Below are 23,798 nucleotides of genomic sequence, written 5' to 3'. Positions count from 1 at the left end.
TTAGATCTGATAAGCTGCCACCAATCAGGAATTCCAGTGCCTGATACACTCTGGTCCCCCCAAAACCTTCCCTGGGGACCCCCAAGACCCAGACCCCCTGGATCTCAACACAAGGAAAGTAAACCCCTTTCCTCACCGTTGCCTCTCCCAGACTTCTCCTCCCTTCTCTTCCCCTGCAGGTGTTCCCCCCCTGGGCTCCTGGAGAGATAGACAGATTCACGCTCCGTGAATCTAAACCAAAGGGATTCCACCCTTCTCCCCTCCCTTCCCCTTCCCTGTTAAGTACAGACTCAATTCCCTTGAGCCTCAACAAGGGGAAAAATCAGACAGGTCTTAAAAGCAAAACTTTTAATAAAAAGAAAGAAAAAAAGTAAAAGTTATCTCTGCAATTTAGATGGTAAAAGTTACAGGGTCTGTCAGCCTATAGACGCTAGAAAGAAGCCTCCCCCCAGCAAAAATACAATTTAAAATACTTCCAGCAAACTACACATTTGCAAACACAGAAAACAATCAAAAGACTATAACCGCCTTTCTTACTAAATACTCACTATTCTGAATATATAAGAGACTGTAGCAGGGAGATTGGCAAGAAACCTGGTTGCACGTCTAGTCCCTTCCAGGACCCAGAGAGAACAAAGCAAAACCCAAAAAACACAAACAAAGGCTTCTCTCCACTGAGATTTGAAAGTATTTTGTTTCCTGATTGGTCCTCTGGTCAGGTGTCCGGTTCACTGTTTGTTAACCCTTTACAGGTAAAAGAGACATTAACCCTTAACTATCTGTTTATGCCACAAGTCCTCAAGGAATCAATTCTGAAGCACTTAGAGGAGAGGAAAGTGACCAGGAACAGTCAGCATGGATTCACCAAGGGCAAGTCATGCCTAACTAACCTAATTGCCTTCTATGAGGAGATAACTGGGTCTGTGGATGAGGGGAAAACAGTGAATGTGTTATTCCTTGACTTTAACAAAGCTTTTGATACGGTCTCCCACAGTATTCTTGCCAGCAAGTTAAAGAAGTATGGGCTAGACGATTGGACTATAAGGTGAATAGAAAGCTGGCTAGATCGTCGGGCTCAAGGGGTAGTGATCAATGGCTCCATGTCTAGTTGGCAGCTGGTTTCTAGTGGAGTGCCCCAAGGGTCGGTCCTGGGGCCGGTTTTGTTCAATATCTTCATTAATGATCTGGAGGATGACATGGACTGCACTCTCAGAAAGTTTGCAGATGACACTAAACTTGGAGGAGTGGTAGATACACTGGAGGGCAGGGATCAGAGGTGTAGCGAGCGCCCTCCGTACTCTCCGACCGGAAAGGGCCCTGCAAGGAAGGTGGCCCCTAAAAGTGGCAAAAAATATATAGGTATAACTAGGTAAGTGACATTTATTGACGCTATTGCACAATCCATGTCCGTTTTACTGACAAAACCGTGAAGTCATTATGATACATCATAATGCTATTGGCTACATCAGTTGTCTCTCGGTCAGTTTCGAATTTTAGTTGGACCCATTCAAAGAATGTGTATTTGCGTTCATAATGGCGGTCGGCAGATAAATGTTATTAATTTAGTTGTTTAGTTTTTTATCGTTTCCAATGCAGAAGCGTGCTTTGTGATGTCTAAGAGAATGTATAAGAGCGGAGCTAGTAAACGAAAGGCAGCAAAAGATGCCGAGAAGAAACTTGAGAAAATTCCAAAGTTGTCAACGTATTTTGCACTGCAATCCAACGTACAGGTACAGGCACATGAAACGGACAGTGTTAGCAGCGACAAATCGTATCCAGAAGTATCCAGAAGTGCTTCAAGTGAGGTCGAAGGTGAAGCCAGTTGTTCTATCAAACAAACTGTGACAGATATTCCAGCTGCTGCCGGGAAAGAAGTATCTGAATCTGAACCACTGACTGATGATCCAGGAGATTGGCTGTCTATAATATCGGACAGGCAAGTGTGTGACATTGTTGCATGTGGCCCACCGCAGCAGAATGAAAGTTACGAATTTCCATTTAACGAGGAAAGACGGAGGTTCACAAGTACTCATTTCTATCGAACCATGGCAAATGGCGAGAAAATAAGACGTTTGTGGTTAATGTACTCAGTTCAGAAAGATGCCATTATTTGTTTTTGTTGTAAATTATTTGGCACTGGCAACATACCACTACGTCGTGGAACATCTGCTTGGAAAGCACTGTCAAAAAGACTTCAGCAGCATGAAACAGGCAAAGGTCATCAAGACTGTGAAATGGTTTGACCTTCGGTCAGGCATAGTAAACTGTACATCTATTGACCAACTCGAATTGCAGGCTTTTCTGAAAGAAAGAGATTTCTGGAGAAATGTTGTCGAACGCATGGTTGATGTCGTTATTTTCTTGTCCGAAACTTGGCATTTCGAGGAAGTGATGAAAAGCTCGGCGATCCTTCGAATGGCAACTTTTGGGGACTGTTTGAATTGCTTGCAAAGTATGATATTGTCCTCAGCGAACTTTTACAGAGGATTAAGAAGGCAGAGACACATGTTCAGTACCCCAGTCCACAGATCCAAAACGACCTGATTCAACTTGTTGCCAGTAACATTCAAGAGGCCAACATAGCACAGCTTAAAAAAGCAAAATATTATTCAGTTATTTTGGACTGTACTCCCGACGTGTCACATGAAGAACAGATGTCTGTGGTGTTACGCTTTGTTGAATGCAACAGTGAAGATGGTGTCAATATTCGTGAAGCTTTTGTTGGTTTTCTTAATGTTCATGATACAACTGGCAAGGGCTTATTGGAAGCGTTCCTTGAAAAGAGAAACAACTTAGGAATAGACATTGCTGACATGAGAGGCCAACCTTATGATAACGGCGCAAATATGAGAGGAAAGAATAAAGGAGTTCAAGCCCGCATGCTAGAAATAAATGACCATGCCTTGTATGTATCATGTGGAGCTCACACTTGGAATTTTGTGATCTCAGACGCGGCAAAGTCATCGAAATATGCCTTTGACTTTTTCGGTCTGATTAACAGAATATACGTTATCTTTTCTTTTTCACCTTCACGTTGGGATATACTTCAAGAACATATGCCAATATCTGTTAAAGGGTTATCGGACACTCGTTGGGAGTCGAGAATTGATGCTGTGAAGCCATTGCATTATCACTTTGAAAAATTGTGCAATGCTTTGTCATCTTTGCGAGAATATGCGCTCGAAAAGAAAGATGGCAATACAGCAACAGAAGCCGGTGCGCTTTTAGACCATGTTACTACGTGGCCTTTTGTTTTGACTGTGTACACGTGGTACAATATACAATTTCACGTCAATAAAACCAGCAAATTAATTCAGTCACCAGAAGTGTCAATTGACGTACTGCAGGCAGAAGTCGGTGCTACAATGAAGTTTTTGGAAGACTATTGAAATACAGGATATAACTCTGTGGTCACAAATGCACGTGAAATAGCAGAGCATATGGGTATTGAGCAGGTGTTTCCAGAAACCAGAGTGCGACGTAAGAAGAGAATGTTTGATTACGAATGTGCTGATGATTCGAGTCGTCCTTCTGCCGAATAAAAATTCAAATCGCAGTTCTTTCTTGTTCTCACTGATCAGGCCATATCTTCTGTTTCGTCGCGATTTGACCAACTCGTGGAGTGGTATAAGTTGTTTGGATTTCTGTACAACGCTAACAGCCTGAAGCAGTGTCACAGAGAAAATGAACTGGAGAATCACAGCAAAAATTTTGAAAGAAAAATGGGAGACATTGAGGCCAACGAACTCATAATGGAATTGAATCGTTTTATTTATGTCATCGAGAAAGAGAGAGGACTTGTCACGGCAAACAATTTTTTAACATACATATACAAGAACAGCCTTCAGGAGATATATCCGAATCTTTGCATTTGCATCAGAATTCTTCTGACCACACCAGTTACTGTCGCTGGTGCTGAAAGGAGCTTCAGCAGAATGAAACTGATCAAGAATATCCTGCGCTCAACCATGACAGATGACAGGCTTTCTGCGCTTGCAGTTATCTCAATCGAAAACAAGATTGCCAGATCTCTGGACTATGATGCATTGATTACCAATTTGCGGAGAACAAGGCTCGAAAGAAGCACTTTGCGTAAATACGGAATACATGTACACTGTAGGCCTATGTATACATAATATGAACCCTGTATATTGTATAAAATAAATACCGCATTCCAGTTTCTGCATTGTAAGGGGCCCCGGACATATGTTCGGAGGGGGCCACGTTCTTTGTTGCTACAGCCCTGGCAGGGATAGGATGCAGAGGGACCTAGACAAATTAGAGGACTGGGCCAAAAGAAATCTGATGAGCTTCAAAAAGGACAAGTGCAGAGTCCTGCATGTAGGACGGAAGAATCCCATTTACTGTTACAGACTAGGGACCGAAAGGCTAGGAAGCAGTTCTGCAGAAAAGGACCTAGGGGTTACAGTGGATGAGAAGCTGGATATGAGTCAACAGTGTGCCCTTGTTGCCAAGAAGGCTAACGGCATTTTGGGCTGTGTAAGTAGGGGCATTGCCAGCAGATTGAGGGATGCGATCATTTCCCTTTATTCGACATTGGTGAAGCCTCATCTGGAGTACTGTGTCCAGTTTTGGGCCCCACACTACAAGAAGGATGTGGAAAAATTGGAAAAAGTCCAGCAGAGGGCAACAAAAATGACTTATGAGGAGAGGCTGAGGGAACTGGGATTTTTTAGTCTGCAGAAGAGAAGAATGAGGGGGGATTTGATAGCTGCTTTCAACTCCCTGAAAGGGGTTTCCAAAGAGGATGGATCTAGACTGTTCTCAGTGGTACCTGATGACAGAACAAGGAGTAATGGTCTCAAGTTGCAGTGGAGGAGGTTTAGGTTGGATATTAGGAAAAACTTTTTCACTCGGAGAGTGGTGAAGCACTGGAATGGGTTACCTAGGGAGGTGGTGGAATCTCCTTCCTTAGAGATTTTTAAGGTCAGGCTTGACAAAGCCCTGGCTGGGATGATTTAGTTGGGAATTGGTCCTGCTTTGAGCAGCGGGTTGGACTAGATGACCTCCTGAGGTCCCTTCCAACCCTAATATTCTATGATTCTATGATTGATTCTTTGAAAGTAACTCACCTCCTTGTCAAGCAGCCAGGATTGGAATGGTCGCATGGGGCTGCGCTGTGGATAGCCAGATAGGGTGAACAGATGTCCACTTTTATAGGGCCAGTCCCAATTTTTGGGTCTTTTTCTTATATAGGCTCCTATTCCCCCCCACCACCCCTAGTCCTAATTTTTCACACTTGCTTTCTGGTCACCCTAGGTGAGGGTAATTGGTGCCTATATAAGACAAAGCCCCAAATCTCGGGACTGGCCCTATAAAATCAAGATATCTAGATCTGGTCACCCTAGCTGGGGAGCACATCTCTCCCCCGGGCTGGAAGTTATCCATCTCATCCGGGGGGACCTGCACAGGGCAGGATGGCTGCTGTGGCTCCATGGGTGCTCTGTCCCTGAGATCAGACGCTGTACTAACTTCACCATGGTTCGTTGGGCTGGCGGTGGTGCCCATTGGCGTGTTATCGGACCTGAGGGTTTGCTGCTGCTGTTGCCACTCTGCACCCCAAGAGGTGGATTTTGGGGTCCTGCAGTTTTCCACCTATCTCCTCCTCTACTGCAGCTGTTGGACCAGCAGGCTGAGAGGTAAGCCAAGCATGAAAGCAGTACTGTGTTGCCATTTAGATTGTCATTTAACAAATTTGTTTGCCAAAAATGCTTGCTAAAAATCCTGAATTCAATTTCAATATTTTAAAAAAAAATCAATATCATAGCCAAAAATAGAAAATTAAGTTGTTGACAGTTATTTGTGACAAGTTTGGTATGAGGAAGGGAGTGGGCCAGTTTTTATCAGAGAAACAAAAAATGTTGACTGACTTTCCTATAGCCCTGTTACTGCTAAATAGAGCCCTCTAACAACTGTAATATGCTCATCTCCTTAGTAGTGTATAGAGCAGGGGTTGGCAACCTACAACACATGTGCCAAGGGTGGCACGCGAGCTGATTTTTTATGGCACGCAGCGGCGGGCTGAGCAGCTCAGCCCACTGCTGCTCTGGGGTTCTGGCTGCTGCCCCGGGGTTCTGGCTGCTGCCTCATTGCCACCAGGGGTCCCGGCCGCCAGCCCCACTCAGCACCCACTGCTGGCCTAGGGACCCCCAAGAAACCCCAGACTGGCAGCAGGCTGAGCAGGCCGGCGGCTGATACCCTGGCTGAGCCACTCAACCCGCTGTCGGCCTGGGGTTCCATTCATTCAGCTGGTAGCGGGCTGAACAGGACTAAATTCGACCAAATAGGGAAACAGGAGCAACTAATGACAAAGTGCAAGAACCTAGAACAGTGGTCCCCAAACTTTTTCATCTGGTGGGTGCCAGACGAAGGACCATGGTGGCAGACAAGCATCCTCCGAAATGCCGCCGAAATTCGGCAGCAAGTGGCATCATCCAGAGGCATCGCCACCAAAAGGCCGCCGAATTTCGGCAGCATTTCAGTGGATGCTGGTCTGCCAGCCAGTTCACAGGCGCACTGAGAGGCCCCTGTGATCGCCATGGCACCCACGGGCACTGCGTTGGGGATCCCTGACCTAGAGAGCCTCCTGAAACACGGCGATCATTTTCATTTAAATGGACTTGAACTGTACGAAGAATTGAGGACATTCTCAATGTTGCCACATGCAAAATAGATGATGGACATTGTTGACATATATCCTAATGTGTAAATTGCCACTTGTATTCTACTGACAATTCCTGTAACAGTAGCCTCAGGAGAACGGAGTTTCTCAAAACTAAAGCTCATTAAAAACTATCTCCACTCTACAAGAAGTCAGGAACACTTGACTGGTCTTGCTATTCTTGCAGTCAAACAAGACATCACTTTGTCTTTGTCATACGATGACATTATTACTGATTTTGGAGCCAAAAAAGCCAGAAAGATTGCTTTTAATTAAAAATGAATCCTTGTTTCAATACCTCTTCATATAAATTTCCAATAAAATGTTGACAAATTAAAAAAATTGTATTATTTGCATCATTCTGTCAAATGAGAATTTTTTCTATAGTGCTACTTCTTTAGTGCTAGTCCATCAGCATTACAGTGTGCTTAATTAAGTTAAACTGGTTTTAATAACATGCATGCGGCAAGGTTTCCAATAGTGTAAGCTTATGTTTGTGTTGCTAAGAGCAAGACAGGCACAGGGGCACCAGTTTAATAATCCTGCCTAGGGCACCATAAATCCTAAGGACGACCCTGGCCACACACCCTCGCCCTGCAGCCACCACTCCTGCCCCATGCTGGGCAAGGGACAGCCCCATCCCCTGTGAGGCTATGGTGAGGGGCAGTAGGCTGCAGCAGGGGAGGAGGCCACAAGTGAAGGTAGCTCCCTCCCCCCCCCGCCCCAGCACTGGGGAGGCAAAGGGGCTTCCTAGACCTGAGCAGCTGGGGCTTGAGTTAGTATTGTGACACCCTGCCCCCCACCACCCACAGTCACCGCTCCTGCCCCACGCTGGGCAAGGGGCAGCCCCATCCCCCCACTCCCAGTGAGGCTACGGTGAGGGGCAGCAGCAGCGGAGGAAGACATACTTGATGGCAGCCCCCCAACCCTGCACCCACCACAGGGGAGGTGAGGGGACTTCCTGGACCTGAGAGGGGCCCTAGGAGCATGTGCAGTGACAGTGGTGCAGGTTGAGTGTGCTGCTGCGGGGGAAGTGGGGGACACCTCCTCCGAAGTCATTGCTGCTGGCAGGGAGACGGCTAAGGGGAGTCCTCCTATCTGGCCCTAGACTCGAGGCTGCCTGTCTGCACCCCAAGCTCCTCATCTCCAGCCTCACCGCACCCTAGAGCCTGCACCCCCCTGCACCCCAGCCCTGAGCACCCTCCTGCACTGTGAATCCCTGATCCCCAGCCCCATCCCAGAGCCCTCACCTGAGGGAAAAAACATGCAACTTAAATTTGGCAGTCAGTTTGGAGTATGATCCTGTTAGCACAATACCTCATTATTTTACACCTGTCATAAACAGATAGTAAGGGTTAATGTCTCTTTTACCTGTAAAGGGTTAAGAAGCTCAGTAAACCTGGCTGACACTTGACCAGAGGACCAATGGGGGGACAAGATACTTTCAAATCTTGGTGGAGGGAAGTCTTTTGTTTGTGCTCTTTGTTTTGGGGGTTGTTCGCTCCTGGGACTAAGAGGGACCAGACATTAATCCAGGCTCTCCAAATCTTTCTGAATCAGTCTCTCATGTTTCAAACTTGTAAGTAACAGCCAGGCAAGGCGTGTTAGTCTTATTTTTGTTTTCTCAACTTGTAAATGTTCCTTTTTGCTGAGAGGATTTTACCTCTGTTTGCTGTAACTTTGAACCTAACGCTAACGGGGGTTCCTCTGGGCTATATGAATCTGATTACCTTGTAAAGTATTTTCCATCCTGATTTTACAGAGATAATTTTTACCTTTCTTTCTTTAATTAAAAGCTTTCTTTTTAAGAACCTGATTGATTTTTCCTTGTTTTAAGATCCAAGGGGATTGGATCTGGACTCACCAGGAAAAAGGGGGGGGGATGGTTAAATTCTCCTTGTGTTAAGATCCAAGGGGTTGGATCGGTGTTCACCAGGAACTTGGTGAAAAAGCCTCTCAAGGCTGCCCAGGGAGGGGAAGGTTTTGGGGGGACAGGAAGTGTTCCAGACTCTGAAATTTCTGGCTGGTGGCAGTGTTACCAGATCTAAGCTAGTAATTAAGCTTAGAAGTGTCCATGCAGGTCCCCACATCTGTACCCTAAAGTTCAGAGTGGGGGAAGAACCTTGACAACACCCTTTAAGATATCAAGCATCAGAGGGGTAGCCATGTTGGTCTGGATCTGTAAAAGCAGCAAAGAGTCCTGTGGTACCTTATAGACTAATAGACGTATTGGAGCATGAGCTTTCGTGGGTGAATACTCACTTTGTCGGATGCACCCACAAAAGCTCATGCTCCAATATGTCTGTTAGTCTATAAGGTACTACAGGACTCTTTGCTGCCTTTAAGGTATATAATTGGTTGTATACGGATACAACAAAATATAATGTATTGAAGCAGGCAAGTGCTGCTTGTGACTTTCCACTTTTATTTTGGCCCTTGTAATCTTGTGGTGTGCTGTAGCTTCATTTTATCCCAGCAACAAATTCTTGATTTGTAGGACTAGTAATAATCAACAATGGATAAATTCTTAATAAAGTTACCCAGAGAAAAAGAAGAAAAGGGTAATTCATCAAGTGACAGCTGGAGTTCGACACCCAGCTTTCAAACTGAAGTTATACAGAAGAAAGATGCGGCAAATCTACAAGATAAGAAAAGGAGGTTTCAGTAATCTTGGCTATCAATAGCATATTAGACAGCACTTTTTGCTCAGTCTGCAAAAGCTGTTCTGAAAAGAAGATCTTAATAATATTTTCTACTAAGACTAAACCAATGTTTATTTCACCCAAATTTCAAGATTGGAGACACGCATTGCATGGTTTTACATCACACGAAAAATCCTCCTGTCACAAGGAAGCGATAATGTATGCTGCTCTGTTTCTGCACTAATGTTGGCCAGTTACAGAAAAGAATCACAATCTGCTAGGATTACACTGCACAAAATTTTTAACAGTGTTCTGTATCTAGCTCAACAAGGAATAAAATTATGGGAACATAATGAGAGTGATTCAAATTTGATGTGACTCTTGTTACTACGCAGCACAGATTCAAAGGAACTGAGACAGTGACTCAGTCACACGAAATACTAGTGGCTGTGACATAAGGTTATTAACAAAATAATCGAAATGATGGCAATGATGATGCTAATACAAATTGGTAAAAAGATAAAGGCTTCTAAGTTATATGCCATTGTAATGGATGAAACTACTGGCCTGTCAAGAAAAGAATAAGTAAGTTTTTCTTTAAGGTTCTTTTCTAGTGAAGTCTGGGAGATTTTATGAGGCTTTTACTGGGTTTTACCAAACTGATGCAATAGATGCTGCTTCTCTTTTCAAAATTGTGGAAGATACACTTCTGAGATGTGATTTGCACTTTTCTGATTGCCGAGGGCAGTGTTACAATGGAGCCAGTGATGTGTCCGGCAAATTTACTGGGGTCCAAGCCAGAGCGAAGGATCAAGAGCCGAAAGCAGAATTTGTGCATTGTGCTACACATTCCCTTCACCTTGCCATGCAGGATGCCCTGCATAATATTCCAGAATTTCATGATATGTTTTCAATGGTGAAAGATCTCATCAATGCCTTCTGGGAGTCACCAAAGCGTATAGCAGCATTCAGAGAGTTTCAGAGTGAAGGGGAGCCTTCTTTACAACCATTGTGCCCAACAAGATGGACACTCAGCCCTCGTCCAGACTAACCCGCGGCATCGGCGGGTTAAAATCGATTGCTCGGGGATCGATATATCGCGTCTAGTCTGGACGCGGTGTATCGATCCCCGAGCGCGCTTACATCGATTCCGGAACTCCATCAATCCGAACGGAGTTCCGGAATCGACGCGGAGAGCCGCGGACATCGATGCCGCGCCGTCCAGACTGGTGAGTACCTCGATTTTAGAAATTCGACTTCAGCTACGTTATTCACGTAGCTGAAGTTGCGTATCTAAAATCGATTTTAATTCCTAGTCTGGACGTGGCCTAAGGAACAGTAGCATTAAATCACTGCTCCACAAGTAGGAGGGCAAGATGAACTGCCTAGATGAATTTAGTTACTCTTCAGATGAATTTGGCTCAAAATGTGGATTCTCAAAGCAACTTCAATCTTTTTCAATATACTTTACATTAACAGTTCTTGTGAAAGCCATGGGTCCTGTAGAAGAAGCTAATTCGAAAATTCAAAGCCCAAATGTGTCATTGGCAAGCGTTATGAAGAAAGATGGCCTGTTGCAAGAGGTGTTGAACGGGATGCGCATTGTCATACAATCACTCCTGGGAAACAGAGAAGGCAAGAAATCTTTATTTAGATGATCCTACGCTCCCGAGAAAACACAAGCCACTGAAATGGCTTGACCACGGAAGCTTTCCTCATACCTTCAGTGATCCCAAAGAGTATTTTCATCAAATATATATGTTGGGATCATTGATGCTTGCAAAGCTGCCATTGAACAGGGGTTTTCAACAGAAAGCTTTCCATTTGCAGTAAAATTGGAGAAGCATATAACTGATGTAGCAAATGGCTTGAAACAGGACATTGTCCCAATAAGTGAAGTTTTCCATGGTGACATTAACACGGAGAGGCTATCTCTTCATTTAGAAATGTTGAATGATATGTGCAGATCAAGAAATTGCCAGCTTAATTTAGTGAGCAAAGTGAAGCAATTTCTAAAACAAAACAAAGGCTTGAGTGACATGTTGCTAGAAGTTACAATTCTCCTGAAATTATTATCCTGAAATTCCGACTACAACCTCTGAATGATCATTCAGTTGACTGAAAAATTATTTGCGAACAACAATGGGCCAAGAATGTCTAAATCACTTGGCATTTCTGCACATTCAGAAGAACTCTACCTCTGAATTGGACATTGCAAGTCTCCTGGATGACTTCATTTCAAGAACAAACAACAGTGAAAAGTGTTTGCTGCCTCGTAAAGAACATCGCAAAAGAAGGGGCTACATTTGTTTTAATTTTAGAAAGTATTTGCTTTTGAGCGTTATTGATCCAAGAGTGCTTGATTATTTCCATATTCAAAAAGAGTATTAATAAAGTTGATATTCTTAGTGAAATAATTTTTTCTTACAATAGTGATATTGTGCAATATAGAAAAACTGTTAAACGCTTACTGTTTCCAGTCCATTTTTACATTATTTTTTAAAAATATATATTGGCTTACAAGGCAGGTGTGCAGGGTTGGGGGCAGGACTTGGACGTTTCTGGACCCCACCAAAAATTATACAAACCTGCTGCCCCTGACCCTAGACTCTGCTCAGACTCCAGAAGCTTAAAACACCTAGGGATTCAATGGCTGGCTTCTCTCACAGCAGTCTGGTGAGCTACCAGCAGGAGGGCCACATCTGCTGACATCTCATTTCTCAAGTAATTAAACAGGAGGATTGATTTACAAGGGACAAGGTTATAATGTGATAAACCAGCACTGAAACAGGGTTATTGTTATTTATACAGCTCCATAAAATGGCAGAGCACTTGACAAATGTGCCACGCAGATGGTCTCTGTCCCTCACCTCAGCATTTTGCATAATGGCCATTTATAGTCACCTTGGCACTGCCTGCACAGTGTCGCTATAATCTTTGAAAAGAAGAGAAATAATCCACTTTGAGGAACCTATGTACTGAAACATGATTAGGAAAAAGCAATGTATTTATAGCTGTCAAAATAATTGTATTAGTGTCTCTGTCGAGACTACCACTTTGCTGATCAAAAGTGTTTAAGTGATTTAGGATCCCAAATCCCATTTTTAAATTGACTTAGGCACCTAGTGTAGCCTACATCTCATGGAAAGTGAATGGACTTTAGCTCCTAAGTCACTTAAGTGCCTTGAAAATGTTACCCACAGGCTCAAATTTTCAAAAGAGGCCATTAATCCTGAATGCCCAACATCAGGTGCCTAAATGCTGTGGATCCACAGCTCACACTGGCTACTTAGCCCTCCTGGAAATCAGGCTTGATGTGTCTGAATTTAAGCAGCCCAGAAGAGTGGAAAGCTTCACTTGGTCAAGAGATATTATACATAGAAACTGATATGAAAACAAAGTGAATATGTCCAATGGTCAGAGGAAGAGACTGGGAATCAGGGCCCCTGGGTTATATCCCCAGCTCTTAAGCAGACTCTTTATATGGCTTTGGGAATGTGACTCTGTCGCTGTTAGGGGCTCAATTTATCTTTCTTAGAAGGATATTTGTCAGGCTTCCTTATTACTGTTTGGAAATGTGTTGTGAGACCCTTGGAGGAAAGTGCTACAGAAGTGAAGTATTATTAATAAACCGATTCTATCAAACATCTCTCTACACTGACTGTTCATCAGGGCATGCTTATTGGAGGTCAGTCTGGGGAAAACGTCAAACCCCTCTCTGGAGATCTTTGAGCCTTTTGTCATTTTTGACTTGGAACCAGAACGCGCTCCCAAATAAGGAACTTAAAGAAGGAACACAAAGAATAGAGCAGGAAGATGAAGATTGTGGGGATTAGATCTGTAGTCTAAGGGGGTTGCATGCTTCCTCTCTGCTACAAAATGCAGAGGAGAGCAAAGCAAAAGCAAAGCAAAACCCTAACTACACAGGAGGTGGGGAAGGCAGGGCCTCTGCACCATTTCTCCTCCAGTCACAAGTAGATGCAGTAGGGGAGGCAAGAAACCATCCAAGATGCTCCACTGAGATCTGACAGGTCAAGATAAAAGCCTCCAGTTGACCTCACATGCAGTCAAGTCATCATCCACCCTCAGGTGAAAGACATAGGGATCATGACCATCTGAGAATGATTCTGGATGGCTGCCTCAAGGGCATATCCTAGAACTGCTAACCTGGTTCTCAGATATTTTGACAAAAGAAAAGAGACACAAACAACATGCGCCCCAAAGGAAATGTATCAAGTTACAGGACACAAGTAATTCAAGGGAAGTAGGCAATGAAGTAGCCAAGCCTCAGTACACCTCACTTGTCAACTAGAGCAGCAGAATCTGAGCTGAAGAAACTTGATCAGGATAAGCAGGAAAGAGAGATATTGGATATGAACTCCTTAGACATAAGCGAAGAGAAAACTTGCTTTCTGAGATATTTCAGGGCCATTGGGTTCAATTGTCCTTGTGTCGGCATTTGCAAACAGAGTGAACATAGGGTGTGAAATTTCAATACTGGTGGGAGTGGAGAGTTCTGATTTAGAAACATTTTAGAATCGTTTCACACAAGGTGTAAGGTGAGAGGGAAAACCAGGGCCATGATATTCAGACCTAAATCTTTAGACCTAAGAATAGGGATCTTAAAAACACACCTGCTATATGAATAAGAATGGTAGCCTAAGCTGCCACCTTATTTGCACTCTGCCTGCCTCCTGAACAGTGCGGGTACTGAGGGGACATAATTGAGGATCAGCACCAAAATCTCTTGTGCTCTCTTTAACTGATCCCACAGGCATCATTTTACAAGTCAGTTCAAATGAGCTCCAGCAAATGGAAGGGTTTGGCTTTGTTTTTATGAGGAAGTTAAGAGCTTTTTCCCATTACACCCTTTCATGGTGGTGTGACTCTATTGACTTCAGTGGAGTCGCAACAGGGGAAAACTGATGTTTACTACAGTGGAGACTGTGGTCCATATTCTTTTCACCAGGCCTCTTAACTTATTGTTGTCAGCTGAGCTTTTCTGGATATAGTTTGACCTCTGTGTGTGTGCATGTGTTTTATAATAGAGTATAATTAATTTTAGTCATGGAGGTCACGGCAGTCATGGATTCTGTGACTTTACCAGACCTCCATGACTTCTAGGGCTTCAGGAGGAGGAGGCAAGACTGTGCACCCCTGCCCTGCAACTGGGGCTTGGTGGAACCAGGACCCTGCCAGCCCCAGCCCTGCTGCTTCCTCCAGGGGCTGCAGCCGAGACCAGGGGCTGCAGGTGAGACTATACGCTCCAGCCTCGCATCCTCCGGGGCTTGCCGGGGCTGCAGCAGGGGCCATGCACCCCCTTGCGGCTTTCCAGGGTCACATACCCCTCTCATGCCTGGGGCTTGGCAGGGACTGCGGTGGGGGCCACGCACCTCTGTCCCATATCTGGACCATTTCTGAAGCAGGGGTTATGAGCCCCCTGTGGCTGCCCCCCCTGCTGCAGCCACTGGAGTCGGAGCTATCAGTCCCCCAGCTCATGGGACTCCATTCCTCCCCCTATCTAGCCCTGCCCCCAGTTATTTGTTGTAAGGTAACAGACAAGTCACAGGTTCTGTGAATTTTTGTTCATTGCCCTGATCTGTTGCTGACTTTTACTAAAAATAACTCTGAAAAAATCTTAGCCTTAAATATAATATACACACAAGTATATGTAAAAGAGAAGCAAGAGACAAGGAAGCAGCCAACAAGCCAAGCGGATAGTAACAGAAGTGCTGGTAAAGCTGCCCTGAAAGAGAGTGGAGAGAGAGCTTTTGGGAACACAGAGAAAAGGCAAAACCAGAACTGTGAGCACAGAAACTGTTGCCTGCTATTTGATTCCTGCTGTGTTCAGGAAAACAGGACGCTATGTATAATCTAGAACAACGTGCAATATCCCAAATTCGGGTCAAAAGGGGCAATGTTATTCTAGCCAGGTTTGCTCAGCATAATGCCATCTGATCCAGGGCTATCCTCAGCCCCTGGAAACCTCACCACAAGGTTATGAAAGCTACAACAGTCCCTACTTCTCTTGCAGAGCCCTGGGATTATCCCTGCACCTGTGTTAATCCTCCACTCTGCTATTTCTGAGTGTGCCAAGCTTGTCAGGCTCCAGAGTACATTTAATCAGATTCCTGTACCTTTCAGCTACTTGTTGTTTGAAAAGGTAGAATATTATCAGCCTGAATTAATAAGTTCCCTTGGAAAATGCATCAGATTGCATGAGAAAGCTACAGTTGTGTGTTGTGTCGGTCAATAGATTATTAGTGCTGATTGTTTCTTGGCATTCAAAATATGTCATCTGATTAGTAGTTACGTAAAGTTACTGGAAGCAGTTACGAGTAGCAGTTACCGGAATCCATGCCTGCAATGCGATTACATAATACTTACAACTTGCTGCACTTGCTGGACTTGTTCTGTAATCCGTCCCGCCTCCATCCAAGCCTACAACATAAAAAACAAGTCAGCAAGAGCTTCTTTAGCACAGTTTCTAACTGTGCTTGTCAATACCTTGGAAATATGGAAAGATGGAAAGATGGAAAAATATACATTACAAAACAGTATTAATAAATCTTCAGTTCAGAATGATTTATAACTGGGGTAATATCCTGACACAGCACCATGGATCAAAACATCTTTGATATAAGGAAGCACATAAATATATAGAGCTGGGCCTGGGTTGAAAACTTCCAATACTGTTACTGTTTACTGTTGAAGTCAGAAGCCTGGTCAGATCTGGAGGTCTGACTTGATCCAAGGGGGTTAGCCTGGTTTAATGGATAGAGTTCTCCACTAGGACGGAAGATACTTGGTTTCAATTCTTGGCTCGGACCAGATTTCCTGTGTGATTCTGGGCAAATCATTAATCTACCCTATGTTTCAGTTTCCTGTCTGTAAAATGGAGATGATACTTCCCTATTTTTGGTTGTGAGGCACTATGGTGATGAGGGAACACAAGTCGATAGAGAGGTAAAGAGAAGGACCAGTGGCAGACTTCTGACTCAGTTTGGATTCCGAGCTTTTCTAAAATACCCAGCTCTGTAAATGAGTTCACAATACCTCCAACAAGCAATGGCAACAAGCTGATCAAACCAAGGGATTTCCAATGACACTGGTCATCTGTAACATCTAAACTATATTTACTATTAAAACTTGGATAAGTAAAAAAACAAACAAACAGACTGACCTTTTTTCTCCTGTCCTGTCTCTTGTTTCCAGCTTTTTCTCTAGTTTCCTGTGTTAATAAAATAAAAGTTTCTGCTACAGAAGCAAGAGAATAGCTTTATCCCAGCTCTTTTGCTCTGATCTTCACCTGAATGCCTGTCTGGCTCCCCCAATAGAGGGCTACTCTCCTTTCCTTAGCAGCAGACCTTTTTAACATTCATTTGTTAGAGTGGAGGGGGAAAGCAGAATAAGAATAAGTGATATAATATTTTTAATTCAACATTTTAAATCACAGAGAAAACAGAAGACCCCCTCCCACCATATATGGATCTGTGGACCAGATTTTCAAGCACTTAGCACCCACACATGTAGCCAGATGTTCAAAAAAGCTCAGCACCCACCATGCATCCAATGTGCTGAGGTCTTAGGCGTAAGTGCTGGAACTAGGAATACGGGTGCTGCTGCCATACCCCCTGGCCTGAAGTGGTTCCCATCATATATAGGGTTGACAATTTGGTTCAATAGCTCTCAACATCCCCACTATATACATTGTTCCAGCCCCCCTGAGCTTAGGGGGAAAAAAATCTAGCTGTTTATTTAGGTGCCTAAATGAAAACTGGGGAAAATTTGGAAGTTTGGAAAATCTGGCCACAATGTGAGTGCTAAGCACTTGAAAAATCTGGTCCTCATCATCTTAACATCTCAGCCTCATGCATGTAAGGAGCTCCCAGATCACCTGGAAGCCACTACAGTGAGCAGCCAGTTTGCATATAAGGAAAAGCAAAGGATTCTTAACTGGAAATTATGTCTGGCTGAGCAGACTATAAAGTCTCTGGCTCTGACCCCAGAAGATCAGCTGGGCCTAAATTTTCAAAAGTGACTGATGATTTTGGGTGCCTAATTTGAAACACCTTAAAAGGACCTGGTTTTCAGAGAGCGGGTGCTCGGCATTTTCTGGAAAAAATAATCAGTTCCCTTTAATGTGTTTCAGGTTGAGCCCCCAACAACTGACGAGCCCCCAAATCACTAGTTACTTTGAAAATGTAGGCCCTCAGTTCTGCTCCCTAGACAGACCATCCCCCACTCCTCACACATAAAGACTGATGGCTGCCAAGGAGCAGTGAGAGTGCACCAGTTCCCTAGTTGTAGCCTACACTGAACAACAGCAAATGAAGTGATTCAACAGCAATAAATAGCATTCCCAATCCTAACCACATCAAGATGCAATTCCTCTTGGATGCAGTTTTACAGCCATAGAAACATCACTCTCTCTCCCAGCAGTGGAAGAGGCCTAAAGAAATCAGTAGGGGCCCATGGAAATTTCATTGTGTTCTTTAGAAATTACTCTTAAAACCCACAGACTTTAGTAGAGATGAGATCCTGTCTACAATTTTTTTTTTAAACCATCCCACAGAGTTCTATTACCAGGGATAGAATTCTCCATTTAAACTGACCAGGATGCTTCCAAACAAATGTGTAGAGAGACTTTAGTTGACTATTAAATTCAGTTAGGTTTTTGCATATGGGCCTTCACCCTACATTGTGATGGCTGCCCCTTACAGGCTACCTCATGAATAATCCTGGGCAGCTCTTGCATCCCAATTCTAACCCAAACCGAAACCCCAATCCTGCAAGGTTCTGAGTACCCAACAGAGGCAACAGAGTTGAAGCACTCAGCACCTCATAGGAGTTGCTCAGCATCTGTCAGGATCAGGCTTCTACTAGTTTGCAGCTGCCATGATCTTAACATGATTTTTTTTGGCTGCACATATTGTAAAATTGTCTCGCCAGGCATTTATGTAATCTGTGGAGGTGATTTATTACAAGTGTGATGACATATATTGATCCATAAATCATGCAGAATCATATACCCCGAAGTTAATTAATAACTCAGTTTAACTGCAGGTTTCAAGATTTCTGAACTTTACCCCTTGATTTGAATCCCAATAATTTTCATGTTTGCTTTTTTTAAAAGGTGTCAGAACTATTAATTCATGTTGTTCCTTTAAAAAAAAACCACACACAGAGAGCAAGGAAATAAGGTCCCAATCCTACAGTTTGCACAGTGGATTGCTGTACCTACATGGAACCTTACTGAAGAGAACACAGCATGCTGTAAATTACAGGATCAGAGCCTAATTTAACATCGTATGTCAAACGTGGTGCCAGCCCAGCAGGAGTACCTGATGTCAAAATAACAGAAAAATAGAATATTAGAGGCAATGTGAGCAGTACCAGGTTTACCATGGCGCCAGTGGCGCCAGGCCCAGAGTCAGAAGATGCCACGGCCAACTCAGTTCCCGGGCTGGATGAACCAGCCAGAAAAGCTGCCCCCGCCCCTGCTCCCCCCGACTCTTCCCACTCTTGCTCTGCCTCAGCCCCACACCACTCCACCCCTTCCCCTGAACTACGTCCTAGCCGGGGGACTGCAGCAGGGGTCGAGCCCGCACTACAATCATCAGGCAGCAGGCAGTGGAGCGACCCAGCCCCAATCCACTCCACTCTGCCGGCTCATGCTGTGGGGTGGTTTCCCCTTTGCTCCGCAAGCCTGGGGAGGAGATGCAGCAGCAGAAAGGGGCATGGGATGGGGAAGAGAAGGGGGCAGGGGAAGTGGGGGTGGGGGTAAAGAGACAGTGGAGAAGGAAGGGGGTGGGATGGGGAAGAGAAGCGATGGGGGAAGTAGGAGCAGGGAGGAAGCTGGAGCCCAGCATGTGGCTCCCCTGTTAAGCAGGCCCATCGAACCCTCACTCTGACAAGACTCACCTCCCCTGCATCTGTACCACCTCGATGAGCCTCCCCAGACACCCTCCCCACTGAGCCCCAACCACCTGCTCCTGGACCCCACCCAAAGGAACCCCTCCTCCCCTGCACCTAGACCCCTCATGCTGACCCCCAAATACCTTCACCTGGATCCCTGCAAAGCCCCATTGCCCCAGCACTTGGAACCCACCAATGAGCTTCTGTGCATCCAGATCTCCCACTGAGCCACCCACACCCAGATTGCCCCACAGAGAACTCTCTTACCAGCCCACCCCACCCCGGATCCCCTCACACTAAGTCCCTCTGCACTTGGATCCTGCTGCCCGGCTGAGCCTGCTCACCTGCACCTGACACAGGGGGGCAGGGCCCCAGGGTGTTTCTGGGGCAGGCCTGGCCCTTGCACTGTGTCAGGGTCTAGTGCAGCCCCATTGCTGAGTCCCTGTCCCTGGAAGGGATGGGGTGGGGAAGGCTGCAGGACAGTCTCCCACCTCCATGCAGCCAGTGGCCTGTGCTCCCCACTGCCATGTCAGAGCCTCCACATTTATTTACTGACAAATAAAATGTGCAGAATTTTAAAAAATTGTGTGCTGAATTTTTAATATTTTGGTGCAGAATCCCCTCAGGAATATGGAGTGCTGTGCAGCTGTGATGGTGGGACTGTGAGGAAGGTCTATGGGTGGGGGATGCTGGGGGAGCAGTGTGGTGTGCAGGGTGCTGTGCAGTTGTGGTGGGAGGCCAGCGGGGGAGGTCTCTGAGAGGGGTGGGGGCTGGGCATAGAGATCTGTGGTGAAGGTCTCTGGGTGAGGGGATGCTGAGCCTAAGGGTGGGGCACTGGGCAGTGTGGGGTGGGCCTGCCCTCAAGGGGAAGGGGCATGCTGGCAGCACAGGGCTGGGCAGGCCAGTGTAAGCCTGGTAGCTGCAGGTTTGTAAACAGAGCCCTCCTGCTGGGCTGTGCAGAGTGGAGCTGCTCCCGCCACACTGTGCCTCATCGCCCCCAGCCCGCCCTTCACTCTGGAGACTGACCATCCCGCCCCCCTGCACCTTGCCCCATGGGGGCCCACATATATGTTTGGCACCGGGCCCACAAAAAGTTAATCGGGCCCTGATTGGGAGAGGGAAAACCTTCCCAACTTTTAAACCATCTATAAAGTTTTTGAACTGTGTATTCATTTTGGCTTGTGTTATTTTAATTCTGATCTGCCCGTTCTTAATGCAGATTAAAAAAAATTTAAAAATCATAAGGTGTCATGACATCCCTCAGACTTGTAAACCTGATTCATTACCCATTTTCATACCAGTATAACTTGGGTGAATTTCATCCAGAAAGGGCAGTAGGAACCCTGATATTAAATGGGGGGGGGTTGGTTTTGCTTTGTTTTATTTTTACCATGGATCTGTATCCCTGTTTCTATGATATATTTCTTATCTCAGTAACACAGATAGTCCTCCCTCTTTCCTTTCATATTAGATAAATTGGGGCTTTAGGCCAAGATTTTTCAAGGGTGACTAGTGATTTTGGGGGCCCATCTAGACACATTTAAAAGGGCCCTGATTTTCAGGAAGTGCTGGACACCTGACCATTAAAAATCACCCCCTTTAAAGAGATCTCAAATACCCAAATATCACTCAAATACTCAAATACCCAAAAATCCTTTGGTCTGCAACATTAATTTACATTAAAAACCCAGAATGCTGCACTTCTATTTTTAGGTTTTCTTATTTGGTTTAATAAGGAAACTGAAAATTAATTTAAAGGCCTCTCAGGAGTAATTGTTGTGTTATGTTCCTGAAAAACAAGTCAGTTTCAGTTTTCTGTTCAGCCTCTGTTTACAATAGGTGTTACTACAAACTATTAGTTGGAACACCTTGAGCTTGCCCATCTGTGAAATGCCTTCCATCCACATAAACCATCATAGCAAGGATTTTGCAAATGCTGGTTGTACAACATCTATGACAAGCCTTTTAGCTCAGTTCCAGCTCAACTAGGGTGACACAGGCACGAGAACCAGAGCAGACAGTCAGCTCCAAGCATTGCAGCTTCATTGCTGCAGCTGGCCCTCTTAACTTAACACCACCTTATTATGGTTGCCCAAAAGAGGCTGCTCCCAGAAGTGCTAGACCCTACCACATATTCAGGAGTCCCATCTCGGTTGCAAGACAACTATGTTTGGATGTGCTCAAACAGTTGTCGTAAGAATGGACTAAACCATGGCAAGGAAATGCAAGACAAGCAAACTTGTACTGCAGTTAGTCACCCTACAAAAGTTTCCTCAATCCAGAATAGCCATCCATATTTTGGAGTACAGCCTAGCAAACCAAAACTACATATGTGTTGCCAAATGGCTATGGAGATGAGAAGAAGCATAACACAAACAACAGTCATGTTGAACTTAAAAGACTGGACTGTTTCAGCAGTTTAAACAAGCAGCAAAAACAAACCTGACTAAAGGTGGGAAAGCACAGTACAGACAAACAATAACTGCTCAACTGTTTTCAGACGTATTACAGATTGCTTTGGTTTTCAGTTGAGGCCTTATTTGTAGGAATGATATGAAAGTTTCTGTTCAGGCAAGAAAATGGCAGAAAGCTTACACTTACTCCATAAAGAGGAGAAAATCTGGGACACTCCAATTTACTAGCTTGGGCACCAAGTTCCCCTCTTATCCTGTGGCACACCTAGCATACCAGGTTGCTATTCGTGTACATTTGCATTGAAACAAAAACACTTGCTCGTAATTACAGCAAAGCACCACCTGGCACACAGATTTATATAAAGTTGAAGTTTGCTGGAACCGTTTATGCTGAAACCCAAAAAACTTATTGGCTGAAATCTGCAAAGCTGCCTATGGGATTTGGCTGCCCAGCTCCCATTTATTTTAATCGCTATCGGCCAGCCCAGTCCTTTACATGGCTTTGAAAGAATCAGCTAATGAGTTGAAGTGTTGATAGCACAGATCAGTATTCAATTGGCATTCTTTGAAATGCAGACCTTGGCCTCATTTTGCACCGCATTGCATCTCATGTACACATTTGCTTTCAGGGGCTGTAAAATGCTATCATTCTGGTAGCGTTTACACCCACTTTGCATAAGTGTAAGTGGCTACATAGGGCGCAAGATGATGGAGAATTGGGTCCCTTGGGGCTTGTATTCACTCTAAAGTTAACTCCATTATAACTTGAGTATTGTCCCTCACTCAAGTCCCCTGCGCGCGCACACACACACAAACAATTAACTCAAGTGTGGTGGTGCACTTAACATAAGTTTGCTGGCCCATCACTGGATACAGCCAACTAAAAATCAAGTGAGTACGACTCGTCAACTGATAACACAACCACACTGTAATATGAATGCAAGCTAGCACAACTCAAATACTGCTAGTCCTCCAATGCCTTCCCAGTTCCCACAATTCCCTCGATAGACAAGTTTTCTCACAGTTCTGTCGGAAAGAATTCAGAGTGCAGATCAGCATACTGCAGTGCAAAGAGGTCTCAAGAGCAAATGCACATACGAGTGAGCGCAGTGTGAGTGCGGACACAGCTGCTTGAATGGTGTTTCACAGGCCTGGTCTACACTACACTGTTAAACCGATTTTAACAGCGTTAAATCGATTTAACGCTGCACCTGTCCACACTACACTGCTCTTTATATCGATTTAAAGGGCTCTTTAAATCGATTTCTGTACTCTTACAAAACGAGAGGAGTAACGCTAAAATCGATATTACTATATCGGATTAGGGTTAGTGTGGACGCAAATCGATGTTATTGGCCTCATTATTTTACAGTAGCTACCCACACTGCACCGCTCCAGAAATCGACGTTAGCCTCGGAGCATGGATGCACACCACCGAATTAATGTGCCTAGTGTGGACGCGCACAATTGACTTTATAATATCTGTTTTATAAAATCGGTTTAAGCTAATTCGAATTTATCCTGTAGTGTAGACGTAGCCACAGTGTGTCTGCCCTCGAAATCAGCACACTCAAGAGGAGTCTCTCTACTATAGATAATTTAAACTAACTGCAGTAAGAAGAACGAGAAGTACTTGTAGCACCTTAGAGACTAACAAATTTATTTGGGCATAAGCTTTTGTGGGCTAAAACCCACTTCATCAGATGTCCACAAAAGCTTATGCCCAAATAAATGTGTTAGTCTCTAAGGTGCCACAAGTACTCCTCGTTCTTTTTGCTGATACAGACTAACACGGCTACCACTCTAACTCTGCAGTGAAAACACACACACACACACACACACACACACACACACACACACCAGGGCTAATCTCTCCCTGGGACAGTTTTAAAAAAATACCTAACACTTGCTGCAATCTGGTACATTCCAGAAATAAGCTAGTTTCTCCTCACCAGCATTTTTTGAACTCCAGGGCACTGGCCAGGAAAAATTAGCAGTACCAGATAGCAAATGAATTTCCATTAGAGGGAGAGAAGGCCCTCCAGACTTCCCTTTAGCTTGGTGGTGGAATTTTAAGGTTCATGATGAGAAACTCCTATAGCACATCACAGGTCAAACCGACCTTCCCACTCAAATGTTTAC

This window comes from Gopherus flavomarginatus, chromosome 1 (genome assembly GCF_025201925.1).
Source record: "Gopherus flavomarginatus isolate rGopFla2 chromosome 1, rGopFla2.mat.asm, whole genome shotgun sequence".
Lineage (NCBI taxonomy): Eukaryota > Metazoa > Chordata > Testudines > Testudinidae > Gopherus > Gopherus flavomarginatus.
This window is presented reverse-complemented; position numbering follows the sequence as displayed.